At 43.3% G+C, this 21,286-nt stretch overlaps 1 protein-coding gene and 2 long non-coding RNA genes across 3 annotated transcripts in view; 2 read left to right on the top strand and 1 right to left on the bottom strand.

Moving 5' to 3' along the window:
- rxfp1 (relaxin family peptide receptor 1) overlaps window positions 1-21,286 on the top strand; it is a 131,055-nt gene that overhangs the window by 57,338 nt on the left and 52,431 nt on the right. The gene's annotated exons all lie outside the window — the stretch shown is intronic.
- LOC121682058 lies at window positions 6,228-10,928 on the bottom strand. The gene is made up of 4 exons (XR_006022404.1): window positions 10,837-10,928; window positions 10,402-10,501; window positions 6,534-6,629; window positions 6,228-6,273 (listed from the first exon to the last, which is right to left on the bottom strand). It is a non-coding gene; the product is annotated as an uncharacterized LOC121682058 (long non-coding RNA).
- On the top strand, window positions 8,951-11,877 carry LOC121682056. Its single transcript, XR_006022402.1, has 3 exons — window positions 8,951-9,482; window positions 10,823-11,167; window positions 11,457-11,877. It is a non-coding gene; the product is annotated as an uncharacterized LOC121682056 (long non-coding RNA).

Here is a 21,286-nt window from a genome sequence, read left to right as displayed (position 1 = left end):
AGCGCTGCCTTGAAGATGACGGTGGGGGCTTAAAACACCACCAAGCATTTTACCCTGACCATTGTAAACATCTATACTTCTGATTGACATGTTACTAATGTCTGTTTTAAAAAACCTGGTTTTATAACAGTCCTGTGGAGAGCCTTGTACCTAGTTTAAGTTCATCATAAGGTACAGAGGTGCACATTAAGAATGCATGGCTTCTGTCAGGGCATGGTGTTTGGTGTGGGTACGTTTTTTCCCTTCATTCTCATCTCCATTTGATCTCACTTCCAATCATTATGTCTTGCCCTGACATCACACATAAAGAACAACACATCTTCAGTTCTTCAGGTGTGGCTGAAGGTGATGTTTTCTCCATCAGGTACACTCAGCATCACTCAGACGCCTGACAGTGCTAACTCAGCCTCAGCGTCCTATAACAGATGAGATGTCAGGGAACTGGGCTTTCACGGAAACATCCAGAAAATCAATACTGTCAGGAGCAACAGTAATAATAATAAACAGCTTATAATTACAATAAGCAGATTGGATTACCCCCCCCCCACACACACACACACACACATCCATACAGACATGCATACTTTACATTACATTACATTACATTACATTTGGCTGACGCTTTTTAACCAAAGCGACTAACAACATGGTAAACAGTAAGTTTTAGAACAATTCTCACAATTTTAGGACAGTTTAAAAAAACATTAGAGTACAGTAAGAATAAGTGCGTCGGTGAGTGCTGTTTTTAACAGTTACTTGTCAGTTTAAAACGGCTGGTGAGTGCTAGGATCAGTAAGACTTGTTGTAAGTGTTGCTATGAGAGTAGATGTTCTCTAAAGAGCTGGGTCTTCAGGAGTTTTTTGAAAGTGGAAAAGGATGTCCCTGCCCTTGTAGGAACTGGCAGTGTGTTCCACCAACGAGGAACAACAGATGAGAAAAGTTTGGATTGGCTTGAGCATACCGGTGGTAGAGCTAGACGTCGTTCGTCAGAGGAGCGCAGCAGTCTGGAGGTAGTGTAAGTCTGTATGAGGGCATTCAAGTAGGTGGGAGCAGAACCGGAGACTACTTTGTAGGCAAGCGTTAGAGACTTGAATTTGATGCGGGCCGCCATAGGTAGCCAGTGTAGCTGGATGAGCAGCGGGGTAACATGTGCCCTTTTGGGTTGGTTGTAGACCAGGCGCACCGCCGCGTTCTGGATCATCTGAAGTGGTTTCACTGCGCAGGCTGGGAGACCTGTCAGGAGGGCATTGCAGTAGTCGAGTCGTGAGATGACTATTGCCTGAACCAGAAGTTGGGTAGCATCTTGAGTCAAGTAAGTCCTGATTTTCCGTATGTTGTAGAGTGCGAAACGGCATGACCGGGCGACTGAGGCAACATGATCTGAGAAGTTTAGTTGGTTGTCAAGAACAACTCCTAGATTTCTTGCAGTCCTGGTTGGTGAAACAGACAGGGAGTCAAATTTGATGTTGATGTCGTGGTGTATGGTAGGTTTAGCTGGGATGACCAGCAGTTCAGTCTTTGAGAGGTTCAGCTGGAGGTGGTGTGCCTTCATCCATGTAGCTATGTCTGAAAGGCAATCCGAGATCCGTGCTGAAACCAGGGGTTCGTCAGGTGGAAAGGACAGATAGAGCTGTGTGTCGTCTGCATAGCAGTGGTATGAGAAGCCGTGCGAACGGATAATCTGTCCCAAGGAGGTGGTGTAGATAGCAAAGAGGAGGGGGCCCAGCACTGAGCCCTGGGGGACCCCTGTGGTGAGATGGTGAGGTGCGGATAGCTGACCAAGCCATGATACGTTAAACGAGCGTCCTGTGAGGTAGGATTCAAACCAGGAGAGAGCAGAACCGGAGATTCCCATGTCAGCGAGTATAGAGAGAAGGATACAGTGATTAACCGTGTCAAAGGCAGCCGATAAGTCAAGCAGAATGAGTACTGATGACCGAGCGGTCGCCCTGGCTTCTTTTAAGGCTTCTGTTACAGACAGCAGAGCCGTTTCGGTAGAGTGGCCGCTTTTGAACCCAGACTGATTTGGATCCAGAAGGTTGTTCTGTGAAAGGAAGTCAGAGACCTGTTTGGAGACTGCTCGTTCAATGCCTTTGGATAGGAAAGGCAGTAGTGAGACAGGGCGGTAGTTCTCGACTTGAGCAGGGTTGAGAGAAGCTTTCTTAAGTAATGGTGTTACCCGGGCCATTTTGAACGCTGTTGGAAATGTGCCGGAGGTTAGCGAGGCATTGATCACATGTGTGATAGCTGGAGCGATGGTCGGGCTGATGGACTGAAGTAGGCTCGTAGGTATAGGGTCCAGCGAGCATGTGGTAGGACGGCTGCATGTCAGGAGTCTGGACACTTCACTCTCGGAGAGAGGCGTGAATGCTGAAAAAGATGTTCCAGCAGTCCCTAGAGGTTGTAGGAGTGCGGTATCTGAGTCAGATGCGTTGAGTGGGCATGTAGAGAATTGACTGCTGATTGCCGCCACTTTGTTTGTAAAAAATGAGGCGAGGGTATCTGCAGTAAGGCTGGATGGAGGAGGAGGCAGCTGAGGGTTGAGTAGCGATTTGAAGGTTGAGAAAAGTTTTCGAGTGTCTGTAGCGCTGTTGATTTTGTCATGGTAGAAAGCAGTCTTAGCAGCAGTGATGCTGGCTGAGAAGGAGGTCAGGAGTGTCTGGTAGTTTTTGAGGTCGTCAGCTAGTTTGGATTTGTGCCATTTCCTCTCCGCGGCTCTGAGTTTGGTGCGCTGCGATCGGAGGGTATCATTTAGCCATGGATGAGAATGTTTGGATCGAGCTGGCCTTGTGGTAAGAGGGCACAGCTCGTCTAGACACGAGGTCAGTGTGGAGCAGAGCGAGTCAGTGGCTTCATTAACCTCCAGAGAGGAGAAGGTGTTGAGTGGAGGTAGACCGGAGGCAACCACAGAGGAGAAGTGCGTTGGAGACAGGTTCCGGATGTTGCAGCGGAACGTGACCATCGGCTGAGGAGCCGGAGGCTGTTCTGACAGGCTGACGTTGAACTGGATGAAGAAGTGGTCAGAAAGATGGAGAGGCGTCACCATGAGGGTGTCTGTGCTGCAGTTCCGAGTGAAGATCAAGTCAAGCTGTTTGCCAGCTTTGTGAGTCGGTGGGCTTTGAACCAGTTCGAGGTCAAAGGAGTGGACCAGGGCCAAAAAGTCCGCTGAGCCTGGGGCATCTAAGTGGATGTTCATATCACCGAGAACAAGAAGCGGACAGTCGTGCTCAGGGATGGAGGATAGCAGAGTGTCAAGTTCGTCAATAAAGTCGCCTAGTTGGCCTGGAGGGCGGTAGATGACCAGCACGTAGAGTTTTGCTGGGGCGATCACTGTGATGGCATGGAATTCGAATGAGACATATTTGTTTGAAGGCAGTAGCGGGGTGAATTTCCATTTGTTGGAGATCAGCAGGCCCGTCCCGCCTCCTCGTCCAGATAGGCGAGGGGTGTGGGATAGTGTAAGGTTAGTGGAGAGTGCAGCCGGGGTGGCAGTGTTCTCTGGTTTGATCCAAGTCTCAGTGAGAGCAAGGAGTTCCAACGAAAGGTGGTTGGCATAGCCAGCTATGAAGTCGGTTTTGTTGACTGCGGATTGACAGTTCCACAAGCCCATGGAGAAGGAGGTTTCTGTCGGTGAGGACCGTTTAAGTTCCTGGAGGTTAAGGGGATTTCTGCCCCTTTTGACATGATGCCGTTTTCTGCAATGGCCGGTGATAACAGATATGGTGGAACGGCACATTTTGCCTTTGTCGGTGCCTGTGAACTTGCACAGGTAAACTTGCTTGTCTTGACCGTGTCCGTCTTAAACGAGGCTGGCTGAAACGAGGGCTGCCGCTTATGCTGCCGCTTCAGCAGCAGCCACTATTTTTATTCTGCTAGGAATTGCATGCAGCTGTCCTCCTGTCTCACTAATGACGCATCAGCGTAGACCGCCCTCTGACGTTCGCACAGCTTAGATTGTTCAAAAGGGTGTTAATTACTGTCAACTGAAAGTCCGCTCGCTCACACCGACCGAAACTCACAGTTTCAAGTAGCCTCCTCCCTCAGCTGTTCCCAAACGCCCAGAGTCCAATTCTAACAATTGGAGAGGATTTGGCCAGTAGTAGCCTATGTGTTCTTGCTTTCTCTCTCCCAACTCACTGCAGTTGTTGTCTGATTACCTATCATATCAACATTACCTGATTATACTTGCACAGGAATGTATACACATACCATTTATGACACTAGGGGTGGGTTGCACCAACAAGGATTAAATTAATCTTGGTTTAGGCCTAATCAAGGATTTGTAAATCTAGGTTTAAATTTAATTTGAGCTATGTTGCACCACTTAATTTTAAGCATGAATTAACAAATCCACGATTACAACCTTAAAGGGGTGATAGAATGATTATGTAGGGTATTTCATGCTGTTCCTTAAGGTTTCCGAATAGAGTATGTAACATTGGTTGGGCTGAAAATGGCCCTTGTGCTGTTCTATGCGCCCTAAGGCAAGCCTTGGAAATAGGCCCTAGAATGAACGAGAGGTTTTCTCCCTTTTATGGTATGCTCATGAATATTTAGATGAACTGCGTGCTGATTGGTTGGTTTATAACGAGCGAAGCTCCAGAGCAAAGACGGCAACATGGCCGACACCATTTGCTGAAACAGCGAAGGTGGAATACGGAGACATACAGTAGGTGTTGAACAGCATATTTGAGCCTGAATCAGAGGAAGAATCTGAAATAGAGGAGCAACCAGTCGCCCATAGATTGGAAATGACTACTTCAGAGTGGTAAGTTTTGTCATTTACTTGAGTTTGCCACACGTAGCCCAGTTAGCTTGCTGTAATACTAGTGCAATACTCGCACGTTAGTGTCGTAGACTAAGCTAAATATTGTATTAGGTTTTTAGCGTTGTAAGCAACATAAGTTATTAATTTGCACACAAACAAATGTTTTACAACTTGTACCCTTGTGCAATTTTTGTCAAGATGTCCAGTTAGAAGATAGCTGAAAAGTTCGTAGCCAGTCCAGGCTATGCTGTAGTGAAAGGAGTGCTGCTTGCAAGGAAAGTACTCATTTTAGTCAGTAAGTCTATTCTCCTGCTGAATAGGTCATCTGATTAGGAGTTACATACATTATTGTAGTGGTAATATGCGATCTTACAACAGGACGTCCAGTTAGCTGGGCAGGAGCTCTGTGCAGTTCGTAGGCTATATGGCTGAAGTGAACCGAGTAGCCTACTGCTCGCGTCAATGAAAATATTACGTTTGTGTCAGTAGGTCTAATGTACTCTTGTAACTACTATCCTGCTGATTAAGTCATCTGATTATCGAGATGTTTACCTTCTTTCCATGTAGTAATATGTGATCTTACAACGGGACATCCAGTTAGCTGGGCAGGAGCTCTGTGCAGTTTGTAGCCTATGGCTAAAGTGAAACGAGGTCAACGAAAATATTACTAGGCCTACTTTGTGTCAATTCAAAAACACTTTATTTATCCCCAAGGGGCAATTTACATAGTACCATGGAGTAGAGTACAATAATCAAAAATCCTATAAATATCACTGTTTAAAATACAGTAAGTACAGTCAGTAGGTCTAATGTAATCTTGTAACTATCCTGCTGACATCTGATTGAGATTATTACCTTCTTTCCATGTAGTAGCCTAATATGTGTTCTTACAACTCTAGTAATTAGTACTGGAGACATTTGCTACTTTGTGCTACCTGCTCATTCAAAATTACGAAATAACAGCAGGGAAATTATGTTTGTTTTTACAGGTTATTAAAAGAATGACCCAGGTTCCTGAGGAGCTGACCTGAATGACCATCATGGCTTTGCTCCGTTGTGCCTCTATATTCTTTGCAAAATGCAATGAATATTTACAGAGCTGACCGTGGCCGTTTGAGAATCAGAGGGATGGAAAGGTGAGGACAATCTGATACAAGTGTTAGCAGTTACAGTATATAAATAAAATATTTTTAACCAATACACATTCATTATTGGTTCAGCATATTGCAAAAACACAGTTTGATCAACATCACAAAATGATAAACTTTTTTTTTTCTTCCAACAATCGTCCAGTGATACTCATGTATCCCCTTGTGTGTGGTGCTACGCATATGGAGGGAGCTTCCAGATACAGGGCAGTACATTGGATTCAGACCCCTTTTCGACTGAACCGTGACACATGTTCAGCAACAGCATCCTCCATGGAAGGTCTGTCAAGCTGAGCACACAAGTCCTGTGGCAGGAATCCGCTGGACGGCATCCCAATGAAGAGGGTCTTTGATGATCTCGAAGAGGACAAGAAAGAGGACTTATATTGGATACTGTAATACAGTGCATTGTAGGCTGTATACGTACTGTACAATAAACAAATTGTATGGCCCTGAACATTGTACTTTGTTGACAGTACTGATGATGATTTCGACACCAGTAGCATCAGGTCTAAGACAGCCTAATGTGTGTGAATCTATAAGTTCTTTTTAGTGCCTATACTGTTGCACATTTTGATTTGTTGTTTGTAATAAAATATATATTTTATTAAACTTACAAATTGTTTGGCAAGTCTGTACATAGTTTCTCCTTGACTCTCTTCCGTTGTGGGGACTCAGCATTCTCATTGAAGTGCATGGCTGCAAGATAAAACCTAAACCAAACAACAGAAATGTTGTAACACAAGTGAAAGTCACTTTTGCATGCACACACCAAGCTGTTAACTCACAACAAAAGCATTTGCTAATATTCTAAGCCCCGCACTTGGAGCATCTGTTTGGCATGCTGCGTTTGTCATGTTGCCGTTCTTGTAATATTTTAAAATAAGAACGTGCAAATAAATCCATTGTATCTAAACACGGTTTTCAACATATCGACTAGATATCATTTGAATTGATAACGTGAAGTTGTTTCCACTTCTGACGTCAAAAACGTATGTGTTATATGGGTATGGGTTATATTACGGCTTAGCAACCAAACTATCGTGTTATTCAGCTTCAGTTAGCTATCTTGCTGAGAACATAACCTGTCAAGAGATCTTGACAAACATGCATAGTAAAATGTAGGTTAACATGACAACACAGGTATTATCCGAAGGACACACAGGAAAATTAAATAGCATTGCCAATGAACTAAATCACACATTATACTTGCTAGATACACGTTAGCATGGCTAATAACTAGTGATGTGCCCAATGAAGCGAGGCTTCGGAGCTTGTGTCAAGCAGAAAGGGGCGTGCCAGATGAAGCCCCAGTTCGAGGCTTGTGTCGTTTCCATAAAAATCACGTGACTGATGACAAACGAGGCCTCGGTTTGTGAGTGTGACGTCTGAAGCTTCGTTTGGGACACACACCCACGTGACTGCTTCGGAATCTGATTCAAAGGCTTTGAATTGCGCGAACCAGGGCACCCGCTCTAGTGTCGGAATGAGTTGTGTTGTATTGCAAGAGTCAGGCGAAATTTGTGGGTAGCCCTGTTTTATATTGGATGCTTTCTCTGTTTGTAAATTTACGTTCTTTTCTTTCTGGAAAATGTCCATAATCCATAATATCATGCACATAGAAATAAAGAAGAAATAGCCTAGGCCTAGCCTAAAGCTTTGCCATTTAGAACAATGACATTCAAACGTGTCTGCGTTGCAATCTTGTCTCAACTTCAATCATGTAATTTAAAAGCAATACAGGCTAATAATTTATATGTGGCCTAACAATAATGGCTGACATAATATTTTCCTTTTATTGAAAGTTTGATTCATGAAACATCAAACTATGTCAGGCCATGTAGGGTTTGGTTTAATTAGGCGCCTGGTCGTTTCCTTTTCACTCTCGTCCATAGCGTGTTGAGGTTGATAATACTTCGTCCTGGTTCAGAAGCTAGTAGTGTCTACTGCGGTCGTTAAGTGGATGGGAGACCGATTGGATCATTGACTGGGATAACACATGATTTTTACGCCTCCACGGAAACACCAATCTTCACGTGATAACGAGTGACGGGATTATGTTGCCTAATCGTATTTTATTGTATTGAATTGAGACAAACAGAAATGCAAATTTCTTGCAACACTTTTAATGTAATGAATGAGAACATTTCAAAGCTTTGTTATTGTGTTGAACGTTGTAGGCATTCTTTTCACTAGTCCGTGGCTGCGATAATTTATGCAAACCATCAGATGTCGCTGTGTTTTCCTTGTCTTCCATGTTTCGAAGCTTCGGCACATTACTTGGCACATTAGGGAAATGTGCCGAGTAGCGCTCGAGGCTTCATTTACCCATCACTACTAATAACTGCTTAGCGACAAAATAATACTTACAGCATGTGGTTGTGATGACCTTACGGTCGGAACAGCCCCTCGTTTCAGTAACAGCAGCATAGCAAATCCTGCTTAACTGTCCAAGGTTTTGAAAACTGCCTTCGGTGAAATGTTTTGCAAATTAATAACGGAGTGTCGAACTTTGCAGGGATCTTCTGGTAGAAAAACATTATCCATGCCCCTCGAACTTTTGAATCCTTAGGAAGACTATGGAAAGACTCAGCTTTCTTTGTAGCCTAAGTTTCAGCCTGGAACACTGCATTTACGACCGTGGCTCATTTTCAAAATCCTTGAAGAACTGTCTGCTTTATAATTCCTGTGGAAGTAAACGAGCAGACAGCTAAACTAGTGTTTGTCTCATCTTCGCTCTCCATTCGCGTTCCTGGGCTCAGAGCACCAGTGGGCTGGTCTGTATGTAAATTTTGAGGCGTGACAAATGTACAGGCCAGAGCCAAATAAGGTACCACCTGCGAGTTTGTGTAAACTCGCAGCTTCGTTGGGATTCACCCGTTTTATGGCGGGAGTTTAGAATTGTGAGATTTGCATAGGAAGGAGGTGTTGGTGGGGTTTTGAAGTTCTCTGTATGTCCATTTCACCCACTGAACTATCGCTATTCATCTATGACAAAGTAAACTCGGTTTTGCATTCTATGACCCCTTTAACCTGCGATTAAAACCTTGATCGGTGATTATAGTCCGCCATGATGGATCAGTGTACATAAGCGAGCGACAATTTTAGGCTATTCTCTTAAATCATACGCCTACTTTTGTAAACTGTCTCATAGAAAGTAGCAAGCAAACGCCCGCGAAGCCAAAGATAGCATACATTTTAAATATTTTAAACGTTCTATTGACTAACGTTAATGCCTGTCCTAAGGAAAATATCGCAGCGAGTACGGAGCTGAAATTTTACAACTCACGAAAAACACTTATTATACCAATTAATGGAACAACACGCAAAAATAATTGAAGACAAACGAACGGATAATTACACTCTGACAAAAAAAGAAGAGGCATGGGTCGAGCTCTGCACAAGTTTCAATGGCTCTGTGGGAATCAAGGACAAGCGTGATGTGAACCATAGATATAGAACACTAGATGTCTCGTCCGCGTCGCTGGCCAACGGAGTCGAACGTCCGCACATGGCGGCCATCTTGCTACAGGCAGCTCACTCCCCATAACATTGAGTTGGTAGGGGTAAATGTACTTTTTAAATAACCATAACTTGCTCAATTTTCAACCATACTTATGAATAATCATGTTATGTCCTAAAAAATAGAATAATGTTCTAAAATATGTAGATTACAATACATGTTGAAATCCACACCCTGTACACCATGCATTTATAACACTGCATATATGAATAATTGAGGCCTTGAGACAAATAACCATACACATCCATATTTCCAATTTTGAATAAATATATTTTTAGTGGAGGCTAAACATAAGTGAAGTTTACCCACCTCTGAAATTTCAGAAATAGTTTACCCACCTCTCAATAAATCTAATGCACCTCAGGCAGGCAGCCAGATCAAGAAAATGACAGCTCTGAAGAGACGCCACTTAATGTTTAGTTTGGAGGAGACAGGCTTTACACTGAATCGCAACCCAGTTTTCCGACGCCGATGTCAGTGACACTAGTTTTATAGCTTTTATTCTACTGTCCGTAATAATATAGCGATCATATTCTCCACCGCTCGCATGTGGGAAAAATTAAGACAGTAATTAAACAGTGGTCTAGCTGCTAGATATATTAGCTAAATCCGACCAAATTCCAATAGCTCCTCAGTCACCTCATTTGGGTCATCTTTTTGTGTGAAGTAAAACCCAAACACTCCACGGACTACAGTCCACATTGACCGACAAGATTGATAGATTAGCACTAACATTGATATGATTGAACTAGATAGTCAGCAGCTAAGATCTTTTGGGACAACCATCAGTCAAACGGTCATTGATTCATTCCTATTAAAAAGCCTTGTGTCAACAACAATATATTAATACTATTGTCATAGCCCCGCTGTTCCTGTGTAACATAACCTGTATTGAACATACTTCCACTAAGTAACTAACGATTATCCTAAAAATAAATCATAATAATGAGCTAATATCTTACTGGTGAAAGGTAATCCCACGGGTTCTCACTTCCAGACAACGTTGATTAGCGCATCCATAGGCTGCACAAAAGTCTGGCATCTTCACAAGTCAGCAATTTCCTGTAGAAATCATGATGTAAGATGTTTTTAACAAACCAACCCGAAAATAAACACCATGAGCAACTTATTATGCTTTCAAGTTATATTGAGAAAGACCAATTCTGCCTCCCATCGATGTAAAATGATTAGGTGCTAGGTAGTAGCCTAGCCATGATACACAACAAAGCTGCACGATTAAGTCGTTTTTTGAAGAGAAAAGCTGCGATTTCAACATGTTCAAGCATCCAGGATTATAACCACGTTAATAACGTTTTTAAGAAACCAAACTGTTTGTAAATCCATCAAAATGTCAGCGAGATAAGAGTATTTATGTTTGTGCAGATCACGGACCTTACCTCAGTTTGCCTCAGGTTCCACAGATTCTGACAGAAAGCTTGACTGTAGTAAGATGGCCGACCTCTGCGGACGTTCTAGACGCTGCCGTAAGGTATGAGGTGAACAATATAAAAGCCTGCTGGAAAAACCTGAAAGCAAAGGCGAAAAAAGATGCTGCCAAGGAAAGAAGGGACACTTTTCTCACCGGAGGAGGCCCCCCATCTGGAGAAATGGATGTGTTGTCAGCAAAGATAGTCCAGGTGATTCCACAGTAAATAACCCCCTTGCCAAATCCCTTTGAAGACGATGCCATTGCTGATCAGCCAGTGCTAGCAACATCCAGCTTCAAAGGTGAGTCGCCGAGCTTGTTCACACAACTATGTAACGTTATTATTATCATATAATAATTGTAGGCTAATGCTACCGTTTTAGCTGGCGTTAGCTGTAGTCTTACATAGCTAGCAAAATAACGTTATGTTAGACCTAACTGTAACTTTGACTAGGCTAGGCTAGTTCAGTGTAACAATGTTTCATCTGTGTCGCCACCTGACGTTACATCTAACAGTAGGCTACAGCTAACGTTTTCTTCATTTATTGTGCCGTACCAAACTGTTAGGTTTCAAACGTGTTTGTATTTCAGAACTCAATGATGGAGATACAATGCCGGCCCTCTCTGCTCTTGCCATCATGACAACGTATCTGCGAGGGACCAACCCTGTCCCCGAAACCAGTCTGTTCAGATCCAATCAGCCCCTCAAACAGCAATAGGCATAAGAAAGACTTAACTGAATATAATTTTGAAGTATTGAAATTGGAGAAAGAGAAAAATATGATTCAAATTAAAAATGCAATATTGCAGAGAGAAGTGCTTATTTTACAGAAAGAAGTACTGCAGCTTCAAAAAGATACACTCAAGACAGGTTTACAACCTGTGGAGATGCTTTTCAATGAAGTGTAGTCCTACTGTATGTATATCAATTGAGAATTGTGTTATTTTATTTATTTATCTGACCTGTTTAAAATAATTAAAACATTTTCATTGATTGAACAGTTCTAATTACTCTGTGAATTTCAATATACTACACTTCTGTTCTTATATTAATTGCAGTGAAATGAAGGCAACCATATCAGAGCATATTTTTAAGGTGAAAAAAAAAACATGCAACTCACTCTTTAGACTTCGTAAACAGATTCCTGTAAAAACGATAGATGTCTGCATGTCAGGTTATGTGGTGGCTTGGCTGCAAAGGTTTGTAAGAGGCGGGTAGGCTGCATAGGTGGCTACATGAGTGCTGAATCCCATGACCTAAACAAAGAAAACACACAAGAACATAAAGGATGTTAACACTGTACTACTATTGCATTATACTGCTTGAATATGCACAGGATTATTTTAAGATTATATATATGAACATAGATTTATTATAAACCTGATCATACACACCTTAACTATGCAGTGAAATGGTTATCTATCAAGGTTCTTCGAACAGCATTTCCATTTGCTGTGGCATGCTCCTCTTGGCCATGTACACGGTCCTCATGGGGATCCTCTTCAGCCTCCTCTGGCAGCTCATCTCCAACTCTCTTTCCGAAATTGTACAGCACTGCTACTGCCACAATGACTTTTAATGTTGTCTCTAGCTTTGTTTGAAGTCCATCATGTAAGCAAGGAAACCTTCGTTTCCAAACTCCAAACTCTCTCCACAAGACCTCTTGCTTCAATGTGGCTGGCATTGTATCGTCTCTCTGCTGGTGTTTGAGGGTTTAAAAGAGGCGTCATCAAGTAGGTGCGACAGGGATATCCGTTGTCACCTACTAGGTGGCCTTGAAATGCATTTGACATGATATGTACATGATTTTTTTTATTTAATCTTATGACAGATTCCTTGTTGAAACGGTACCTCTTTGAAAATTCCTCATCATCATAAAACTCCATTGGGTTGAGACGGTCTCTAATTTTCCTTCGTGGGACTTGATTTTCTTCAAATCATCTGATATATGCAGCCATTTCAGAAATGTAATGTAAACCACCAGAGTTTAAAGCATTTGAGCAACAAGGTTAAAATTAATCCAGGTTTATATGAGGCTTCTTAATAGGACTAGTTGTTTAATATCCCTAATATTCAGCACATCAATTGACCGTCGCTGGAGATATCCTCTTGGGTGGGGTGAGATTTGGCAGTGATCACGTGGTGCCACCAGCACGCCACATCATCAGTTGTTTGCCCCACACATCATTGGGTGTTTTGGCCACTTATAACAAGACACCCTCTGCAGAGGTTGGCCCACCACAGCATGATCAGCCCCGGGTGTGTGGCACACGGTGGCACCACGCGGTCACTTGGCAGCCCATATTGCATCCTTACGTTTCAGCCACAGCCAGTGACTGCTCCGTTCTGCTGCAGTGGCAAGTTCTTTAATTGCCTTCCGTTGGGCCTGTCCTCTGATCCCTACTTCCTTCAGGAGCCTTGTGGTGGACCTGGCTACAAAGCCTCTACAGCCGACCTCAACTGGCCACACCTTCACATTTCAGCCCCGCCCCTCTGCTTCAGCTGCTAAGTTGGCATATCGCAGTCTCTTCCGTTCAAATGCCTCATCGATGGCATCTTCCCATGGGACCAGGCCTGTCGCTAGAAGGCAAGCAAACCAAGCAATTGCTTGGGGCCCCAAGACTTAACGACTGGTTAAGAATAAAATGCAACGACAAACTGTGAGCGTCCCTTAATAGTCAATGCAGTAAAGTGTAACAACACTGTTACCGGCAATACTGGGATCCCCCTCAAGGGGGCCCCTCTCAGTAGTCGCTGACAGCAGCCAGCCAGCCAGGTTCGTGATCTCTGCTGCCGGGAAAATATAAAACCTCGGCAGTCATAATGAAGCGGAGTTTTGCGTTCGGAAGCCAGAAAAGAAAGAAGAGAAAGGAAGAGGATGACAAGAAAAAACAAGATAGTGGTAAGTGATAAATTACATTGGATAAAATAGCTCTACTTGTCTTGTACAAATGGTGTAATGTTGCAGCAGGAAGGTTAGCCTAGCAAAAAATGGTTACGTTAACTACCTGCCTGACGGCCCATGCTGCTTGTAACAAACTAGAACAGTTAGCACAACTTTTTTTTTCCGAATGGACGGAATATGGTTACATGCTGTAATATGTTTAATAACGGGATAAGGAAGATGCAGATCTGTTACAGAATCACTGTTTATCGTATTTAAAGACATAACATTGCTATAGCTTTGTAATAAGGTTTTGATGAAAGTGGCATAGCTTCTCTGCTATACTAACTATTCGACCGTGATAATCTATTTACCAAATGGGGTTTAGGAAAACCACACGATAAATTCCGTGCATCAAAGCAGAACATTCATGCCTAGCAGTATTCATGCACGCCAGCTGTTTACTGTCTTTAAAGCACCAGGTGCGTCTGTCTAATTCTCAAACAGCAGAATGCTTAAATGCTACGTTGAGATACAAGTAGGCCTAGTTCAATGTATAACATTAGCTTGGGACAGGGTTACCACACGTTCTGGTTTTCCCGGGATTGTTCTCTTTTATGAATGTCTGTCCCGGAAAATTGATAATCTTTTTCCGGGACACCAAATGTTTGTGTGTGTGTTTTTGCAAATGTTCAAATGATCAAAATGTTCAAAACTAATGCACAGTATATATATGCAACAGCAGTATTTGCACTGTCAACATTTTTTATTTATATAAAGTGTGGGTGAACTTAAACTGTATGGCTATGCTGTGGTTCCTGTAGGCTTTGCGTGCGGTGGTGGGGGGCTCCATGTCCATTTTGCTTGGGGCCCCCAAATTCCTTGAAACGGCCCTGCATGGGACGGTCAGCTACACAATGAAGACACGCTGGCAGGATTTGGACCAGAGGACCAGGTCTGGGCGCAGGTTGGTCGCTGCAATTTCGGGTGGGTCCACACGCTGCGTTCAGTGGGCCTGGATCCGGAGGGGATGACTTGGTCCCTCTTTTCTCCCCTTCCCGAACGAAAGTTGTTTTCCGTGGGATTGTAGTCAGGGCGTTTTGAGACATGGCATTGGTGGTCACCCTCCTGTTCTCCAGTTCGGCAGACAAGCACTTCAACACCTGGTTGTTGCGCCAGGTGTATCTTCCCTGTGTTAGGCTGGTCTTGCAACCCACCAAGATGTGTTTGAGGGTTGCCGGGGCTGCACACTGGAGACAGGCTGGGTCCTGTCCATACCAGACATGTAGGTTGGTTGGAGAGGGCAGGCTATCATATGTGGCTCTAATGATGAAACTTAGTCTGTTGGACTCCATGCTCCACAGATCGCTCCATGTGATTTTCCTCCTCTCCACGCCTTCCCACTTCATCCAGCGGCCTTGCTGAGCTTGGGAGACTGCTGTGGCACACCTAGCTGCTTCCTCCTGGTGGCGCACTTCCTCCACCACCATGTGCCGTCGCTCAGCTGGAGTAGCTTTTTGCCAGGTGGTTGTTGTTGCTTCCAAACCAAGGCCACCTCTGCCATGTTGGACATGTCCCACTATATCCCGGTGTCTGAGGGCGGTTTTTGCCACCGCAACCGCAACTGCTGCAGATGGCTTCCATTTCCTCCCCGTTGCTAGGGTTGGAGCAGCTCCTCTGACGAATGGATCACGGGATTCGGTGAGAGTCATCTCCAGCCTTGATTTGGCACATTTGCACTCCTCCACCAGGTTTGAGATTGGTAGGGAGAGGGCTCCATTGCCATACAAGCCTATTTTCCGGTGTGATATTGACCTAAAGTGTATTGAAAAATGATACCGAGTGTGAACGTATGTCTCATAGCCCATCTCGGCTTGTCCCCTGCACTCCAAAATCTGGCGCTAGTTAGCCGATGCTACCAACAGCTTTTAAAGTTACTTCCCATCCGATAGTGGTGCTTCAGCATCGGGCTAGCCATGCAAATAAATCACTGTTTTACACCCATTTACGAGGCTCAATGTATCTCCACACTTCATTGGTAGACTTCCGAGGGCCCTGACATTTAAAACGAGACATTGAGAACTTTGAAAAAGCACTGGTAGTTTACTTACAAGACGATTTATACAGACAGTATCTTCACGAAGTTTAGCGTTTGCAGCCATCTTGAATTTAGTCACGATAAGTCGAGCAACGAGTAAGAATTAACAGGTGATAAGGGATCAGATTCCAAAAATAATTCAGTGGAAATACATGGATTCCAGTTTCTTCCAGTAGCAGCAACTGGAATCCATGCATTTCCACTAAATTATTTTTGGAATCTGATCCCTTATCATACCTGTTCATTCTTACTCATTGCTCGACTTATCGTGACTAAATTCAAGATGGCTGCAAACGCTAAACTTCGTGAAGATACTGTCTGTATAAATCGTCTTGTAAGTAAACTACCAGTGCTTTTTCAAAGTTATTAATTCACAAGGTGCTATTAATTTAATGACGCCATCACCTTTGATGGACATTTATTTCCTTTCGTCTATATTTGACGATGAGGGATTAACATGAATGTCTATCTGACGGACCCCCACGTCGGAAAACAACGCAGAAGGTACACTTTCTCGTTGGAATTTGACGCCAAGAACCCTTGACCAGGCGTCAGACCTTTGACGAGTAGGGAGTGAGACTGTGTTACTTAAGACCACCGTCATTTGCAATTTCGATCAATTGCTCTTCCTCCTGCGCTGACAAGTTAGGACTATTCGGGTTATTGACAAATGGGTTGCGGACCCACTCATTGGTTTGCCGTGGATCTTTGGAGGATGGGAAGTAACGCTCAAACTCATTTGAAAGCGCAACAAGGTGATTGCGCACCAGCTGCGAGAGAAAGGGCCCTGCCTCAGTCTCTCCCAAAACCCCCACTACAGTTTGGAACATATCAAATACACCCCGGTCCACTCGTCGTCCCCACAAATCAAGCTTGGCTTTAAATGCAGCGACTTTATCTGCCAGTTTAAAGACAGTCGTCATTCTCCCCTGGAGTGACAGGTTGAGGTCATTAAGCAACCCGAATATGTCACACAGGTAAGTTAGTTTTGACACCCAGTCCTCATCACTAAAATGTGCAGCTAACGGTGACTTTTTTTCTGTAAGAAATCTCTGCAGCGGCTCTCGCAACTAAAACACTCTGGCCAGTGACCTGCTAAAGATTCTTGTTTTTTGTTGCTCATTCTAGCAGTTTAGCTAACTTCGTGTGACACTACCGTTCGCCAAGAACTGATCAAGTGAAGTGAGCTGACCTGAGGCTGCGCAGCGCTGAAGGCAATATGTAAAGTGTTGAAGGCGGGACAGACAGACGTAAGAAAATAGACCTTGCAAAATGCAAACATGCGTGCAATCAAACAACTGCATATAGGCCTATGTCATGTAGAAATTTGACATTATTGCGAATTAAAGGGGAACTTGGCAACTATTTCAACGTAATAAACCCGTTTAGAAATCATTTGGATGGTTAAATGACCTGTTCCGGTGAAAATGGTGACTTTCCCCGCTGCGCCTAGCGTCCCCAGGCGGAAAACCAACCTTGCAACATTGAGACTACCGTCCCGGAAAGAGAAGTGAGAAACAAGAAACTCGTTTTAAATCGTGTTTCTTACCTTGTAACATCCACATAGTTCTGCCAAACTTATGCTAACAGTTCGCTAGCTTGTAAACAAATCCATGTGCTTTATCATTACCTTTTCACACAGTTTGAAATAGCATAATGTGCAATTTCTCCAGCAGAGGGGGAAATCCTGCCAAGTTTCCCTTTAAATTGAGTTTAGTTTGCATGCATTTTTTTTTAAACTCATGTCGTAGGCTACGGCCCGGTTAGGAATGTCCCGCCCCGGTGGTTGGGGACCGCTGATCTAAAAGATTAAAAAGTAAAATTGCACAAATACAGTTTTATGTGTTTAGGGTACCACTTAAGAAAGCACAAGGGACTTCCACATCACTCTCCATGCGAGATGTCAGAAAAACATTATTCCATCTGACCACACCAATGTTCAACAGGTTTGCAAGTGACAAGTCTCACACAATGAGAAGACACACTGTTTGATAGCACCTTGTGAATTGAGGACTTTTAGTCTTTGTAATGTATAAAGACTTTTAGTCTTTATAATTATAAAGTTTTTCCTTGTCTGACTTATGATGGACTGTCCGGATTGTCCGGATGACAGCCTGGACAAGCCTGGACAACCATCTCCACTAAAACTCAGGCCCCTTTAATTCAATCAGAGACTATTAAGATGTTCCTCACGCTGACAGAACTGACACTCTAGAAGCAGAAGGAGGTAGCAGAAAGCCTGTAATTAAGGCAACTGTACTTTTAGCACACACAGAAAGAGAGAGAGAGATAGAGAGAGATGAGGGGAGGCAAAAGGAGAGAGAAAAAGAGAGAGAGGGAGAGAGAGAGAGAAAGAGGGAGGAGGGGAGACAAAGTCAAAGACAGGTTGTTTTGTCAGTCAGTGGAACTGCAGCATATCGCTCCACTTTATGACAGCTGCAGCAGAGGTGACCTACTGCTGCGAAACACCACACACTGCAGAGATGGGGGAAAATGCTCTGAAGCTCACACGGAGACTCCCTCCAAACATCTTCAGCTGTCACATTACTTACTGACAAAAGACATGGACAAACTCAAACAGTCAGCTGCTGATTTGTTTTTTTTATTATTAAATTAAGTATGTTATTTTTTTGTTATTTCCCAGAGGAGCCAAAGTTTGTCAAAGTTTGTCATGTTCTTCAGTGTACAAATTCCTTCCACTGGTGTAAGTATCGGCTTGCCTGTTCAGGTGTTTTCTGAGTTCACAATATGGATATATTGTGCCTGAGACTGACATTTAGCATGGGGTTATTTCACATGGAGCTCTAAGTGAAATTGGCTGTATAAGGACAACTGCTTATTGCACAGTTAATGATGGACAGTGTTAATTCTTCAGTGTTATCAATGAAGGGTATTAATATTATTAGTAATGAAGAATGATAACAACTTCACAGCAGTAAGTAGTTGTAATCAAGGGCATATGTTTGCATAGATAGATAGATAGATAGATAAAAATTATTTATTGTCATCCAAGAATTGGTGGTATTTTTTTGTTACAGAGGTAGCTCAATCCAATAGAAGAAAAAAAACATCATGCATTTAGTACTGTTCTATAATCTGATTGCTGAGGGGAAGAAGCTGTTTTTGAAACGAGTGGGTTCAGTTCTTATGGACCTGTAACGTCTTCCAGAGGGGAGAAGCTGGAACAAGTGATGGTTTAGATGAGAGGGATCTTTGATTACTCCAGAAGCACAGTTTAAGGTCCGCTCAGAGTACATAGAGTAAACTGGTGGTAGGTCACAACCAATTATGTTGGAGGCTTTGGTGACAACCTTCTCTAATTTCTTTTTGATGCGGCTGTCTGAACTCCCTTACCAAACAGTGATGGATGAAGTAATGATGCTGTTGATGATGGCTTTGTAGAAATGCATCAACAGATGTTTGCTTACATGAAACTTCTTCAGTTGCTTAAGGAAGTAGAATTTTTGTTGAGCATATGGACCATACCAATACCATACCATCCCTACCAACATTTTGGAATGATGAAATTGTCCCTAGCAATATTTTAGCGAACTCATTCGTATTGTTTTTGTTGTTAAGTCATATTCATTTTGACATGTCCTCAAAAGGTAGCCTGACGAGCCAGACCCATTAAAATGTAGGGTCTGGGCACTCAGGGGCGGGATAATCGGTTGCCTTTTAAATTCCCTCTGCACGCAATAGGACAGCTATGAGTCCCATGCGTTTTCCCACCAGCGGAGCTAGTTGGCTAGTTAAAACTTTTGCCAACTTAAAAAAAAGCTTAACTCGTGTCAGACTGTTTACCAACAGCAACATCCATCTTCTTTGTTTTCAAGTAGCAGGGAATTCAAGCCAAACCGTTGCAACTCTGCCATCAATCATTATGTTAAGCCCCCCTAACGACTTTACATGATTTGATTGGCCTGATAGAAGTTTAATTTTTCGAGCTCACAAGCCAATGGAGAGTTGCTAGACTAGCCCTGGCTAGGGTGCGTCTAGATTTCTAGGCTACTCAAAAGGTGTACATCTCCAGGAAAACCAGTTTAGACAAACTATCATTTGATTGGCTGAAATTGAAGGGGATTCATCTGTTGCTCACATGAATGTGTCAAATAGTGTACTTGTTGATGGTTGCTGAGACCAAATACGCTACTTGTTGATGGTTGCTGCTGATAGTACAGAGGAAGTTGGCTTATCGTTGGATAGCGTGGCTGATAGTACAGAGGAAGTCGGCTTATCGTTGGATAGCGTGGCTGATAGTACAGATGAAGTTGGCTTATCGTTAGATAGAGTGGCTGATAGTACAGAGGAAGTTGGCTTATCGTTGGATAGCATGGCTGATAGTACAGAGGAAGTTGGCTTATCGTTGGATAGAGTGGCTGATAGTACAGAGGAAGTTGGCTTATCGCGTGGCTGATAGAGGAAGTTGGTTTATCGTTGGATAGCGTGGCTGATGGTACAGAGGAAGTTGGCTTATCGTTGGATAGCATGTCTGATAGGAAGTTGGCTTATCGCGTGGCTGATAGAGGAAGCTGGCTTATCGTGGGATAGAGTGGCTGCTCATATTATTGTGGTTACAGTCAGCGTTTGTCCTTCTCAGCTAGCTGCATGCAGCTCACACACATTATATGATCATTTGCTAATCTATCTGGGTTTGGCTAATAATGTTCATCTGCTTGTGATGTTTTGATTTGTCTGGCTGAGCCAATTGTGCAGCTCACACACATTAATGGCCCGTGGCTCTATGACAATATGACAATTTGCAAATCTATCTGGGTTTAGCTGGGTTTGTCTGGCTGAGCAGAGCTGTCATTTTGTTCATTTTACTGCAGGAGATAAGTTAAACACTCATCGAGAAAATAGCCAGCGGCATCTTTTGGCAGAGACATTAATTGGAAATATCAGCAACACTTTTAAACTGTTATTACATACCTGTCACAAAGAGCCACACCAGGGCTGGGTTTTGTTAAACGCTTTACAAAGCGGGCTTTCAGCTACATCACCCCCATGCTGTGGAATTCACTGCCAGACAACATCAGACACTGTGACTCAATTACTAAGTTTAAAACATATCTCTTCAAGACCTTTTTTGTTTGTGAAGTGACCTTGGGTGTAATGAAAGGTGCTTTAAATAAAATGTATTATTATTATTATTATTATTATTATTATTATTATTATTATTATTTATATCACAACACAGAACTCCTGTATTGTCCAATGGGGGGGGAGGGGGTCTGTTGCTTGCATCAGGTCCTGTGGCAGACACTCTTGTCCATGTGAGCAGGGCAGTTGCATCTGAGCATGCGTTTGACAAAACAGCTCCTGGCCTAAAGTGAACCTTTGGCCCTGCTTTTGTCGCCATGAGACCCTTACTGTGACAAGTGATAACAGTGATGTGCTCTGGCAAAGAAAAGTGTGTGGCTGCAGATACAAACAAA

Source organism: Alosa sapidissima, chromosome 14 (genome assembly GCF_018492685.1).
Source record: "Alosa sapidissima isolate fAloSap1 chromosome 14, fAloSap1.pri, whole genome shotgun sequence".
Taxonomy (NCBI): Eukaryota; Metazoa; Chordata; class Actinopteri; order Clupeiformes; family Clupeidae; genus Alosa; species Alosa sapidissima.
Note: the sequence above shows the minus strand (reverse complement) of the source record. Positions and strands in the feature narration are given on the sequence as shown.